The 2837-nt window shown below is 41.3% G+C and overlaps 1 pseudogene; it reads left to right on the top strand.

The window, feature by feature from the left end:
* The first annotated feature begins 714 nt into the window (after positions 1 to 714).
* Positions 715 to 1917, top strand: LOC102496853 (sphingolipid delta(4)-desaturase DES1-like; annotated as a pseudogene).
* The last annotated feature ends 920 nt before the right edge of the window (positions 1918 to 2837 follow it).

Here is a 2837-nt window from a genome sequence, read left to right as displayed (position 1 = left end):
TCCTTCCAGTAAGAATGGCCATGCCAAAATCCCTTCTCCTCCATTCTCCTCCTGGGATTTTGCACACCTGTGCAGCGTGAATTTCAAGTCACTAGGCCCAGGACACAAACCACAGTTGGCCATGTGGAAATCCAGCCCTTAACTACCATGGCACCTGCTAGCCCTGCCAATTGTTTTGCAGACAGATCTATGCTCTGTCAAAGCCAATGCTGGCCATGACAAAAATCACTTGAAGTCATTAAGTCAGAAGCTCTCTTTGTTCTGGGACTTTCCAAAATTATTGTTATTGGGAGCAAAGGCAACGTAATTTCCTGTTTTTCCTTATGTGAACCTCACCAAGAGAAACAGGCTCAGCAGATGTCTTTCTCCTATCTGTTCCCAGGCAGAAACAGTCGTGCTGGGAAGAATTTTTAAATGGGCATTAAAGGTTTCTAGTACTATGATGGTGTCACACATTCTATTCAGCAGCCAAACGAGTATGCTTGGCCTTTATTTGCTGAATGTCACTATCTTAAGGCTTATTGGGCATCATCAAAGTGAAAGATAGAAAGACAACATGGAATCTCGAACTTCGTCAACCATTGTGCAGAGACCTCTTCCTAAAGTGCATGTTGGAATCATCAACTCAACAATACACAGAAAATTGTTCATCTTTAATGGAACTCATGATGAACCTAAACAATGCATTGTTGAAAGTCATGAGACACCACTCCCATGGGGAACTACATTATCCAAGAAGATTTCCAATGGATCTACATCCACCAGCCCACACTGACTAGTGCCAGAAGGTCTTGGAAAGTACCCAGAGACAAACTCCTGGATAGAAACTGACCCCAATTTGCTATGGATTATAACTATGATGGTTCATTACCCAGTCATTTGCATTTTACTTAGTAAAAGACTTGGACTGAAAATGGGTCATTTTGGGGGCAGGTGTCATTGGCAGCTACATAAACCACTCAGTGACTCTGGAAGTATTCAAGAGGTTTCCCAAAATAGTATCTTTGGACACTACAAAACTACGTGGAATCGCTGAACTGGAATATTTGCTAAACTCCCTACTGAGGTTTCAATTCCATTTCCTTTAAGAGGTGTCAAGGGGCCATCACTGATATCTTGGAGGTGATGGAATTGATGTAGATGTTCCTATCAATTTTGAGGGCTGATTCTTTTTTACTTTCAGAAAATTACAATGAGTTGTTCTTCCCTTTGTTTAATGCCTTTTGTCCTGCGTTCATCAACTCTAAACCAATTCCTTATATGGAAATTTTCAATACTGTGGCTCAGATCACTTTTGACACTATAATTTACTACTTTTGGGAAATTAAATCTTTAATTTACATATCAGCAGCATCCTTGCCTAATCTAGCTTGGCACCCAATTTTTTTTTAATTGCCAGAGGGTGCATGTACTCAACACAGACAAAGAAAGAGAAAAGGAGGAAACATCCCTGTGAGGCATGTCACACTACAATTTTTCCACTCCATTTCTTTATTTTGTTGAGAATTTGGGCATGCACATGCATGCACCCAGCACGTTTTTCAAGTTGCTAGGGCCGAGTTTCAAAGCACAGTTGGCCATGTGGGATTTGGTTCCCTTTATCCCTAGGCTACAGGGCCAGCCTTGCACCCAATTTCTGGACATTTTATTGCTGAATATGTTCTCATAGGGACATGAAACTTCTTCATATTATGGGCCTCCAAACTTGTTTACCTTCAATATGGGTTTTCATAATGAATATCATAACTTTTCCAACATTTCTGCAAAAAGCCTTCTCCTTGTTAGGAAAATAGAAGCCGAATACTGTGACAACTTCCACCTTGGGAAAAAGTACCGAGTGATTTTGTGATGGAGGATACAATAAAGGCCTCCTCAAGAATGAAGAGACATCCAAAAGGAGAGGTGGTACTAGAGTAAATGTCATTCCAGCTAAGGGAATTCCTCTCTGAAACTTTAAAACAGCTGACAAAGTAGAATTTTTACAGTATTACGCTAAGAGCAGTGATATTTAAAAACTATCCTGGTACAATTTCAAAGCAGGATCCGAGCTAATCCGGATTGAAACTGTGAGCCTATCTCTGTAATGTTCAGCTTTACTCACCAGAAATTTTTTCATTGTATTATCATTACTGAGGATTTTTCACCCACATCAGTCATTCCGTAAGAATGCATAAGGCAACAAAGCATTTAAAATACTACTTCTATAATAGTACATTATTTTTACCATAAAGTTGACTTTATTGGGGCAGCCCCATAGCATAGTGGGTAAGCACTGTGCATAGGGGCCAGATCGCAAATGGCCTACCTTGACTTGAATCTCAACCCTGGTGGCGTGAAAAGCATACCAAGTGCATGTGCGTGTGTGTCCTAAATCCCAGAAGGATGGAGAGATGGAGAAGGATCTACAACTTGACCATTCCCCTTCAGGGGTGCTTTCTTTGCCCTCCTCACCTCCAGGCAAGCCCATGGACCCTCTGGCAATTAAGAAAGTTTTACTTTTTTACTTTGGGGACCAGCAGCCACTGGGCTCCCATGTAGTCGACCGTGGTTTGAGTCCTGGACCCGGTGGCTTAAACTCACGCCGGATGCATGTGTGTGCATGCCCAAGATCCCAAGAGGAAAATGGAGAAGGGATTGTGGCATGGCCATCCCCCCTAGGGGGAGTGATTTCTTGATTTCTGTTTCTCTATCTCTCTCTTTCTGGGGAGCACATACCCTATAGAAAACAACAACAACAACAAAAAAAACGCTCCCAAAACAAAACAAAAGTTTTACTTTGTTAAAATAGCTAATCAGCTGAACTTTTCTTTTCTTTTTTTTTTTTTTTTTTGGGGGGA

The sequence above is a fragment of the Tupaia chinensis genome, unplaced genomic scaffold (genome assembly GCF_000334495.1).
Source record: "Tupaia chinensis unplaced genomic scaffold, TupChi_1.0 Scaffold000366_1, whole genome shotgun sequence".
Lineage (NCBI taxonomy): Eukaryota > Metazoa > Chordata > Mammalia > Scandentia > Tupaiidae > Tupaia > Tupaia belangeri.
Note: the sequence above shows the minus strand (reverse complement) of the source record. Positions and strands in the feature narration are given on the sequence as shown.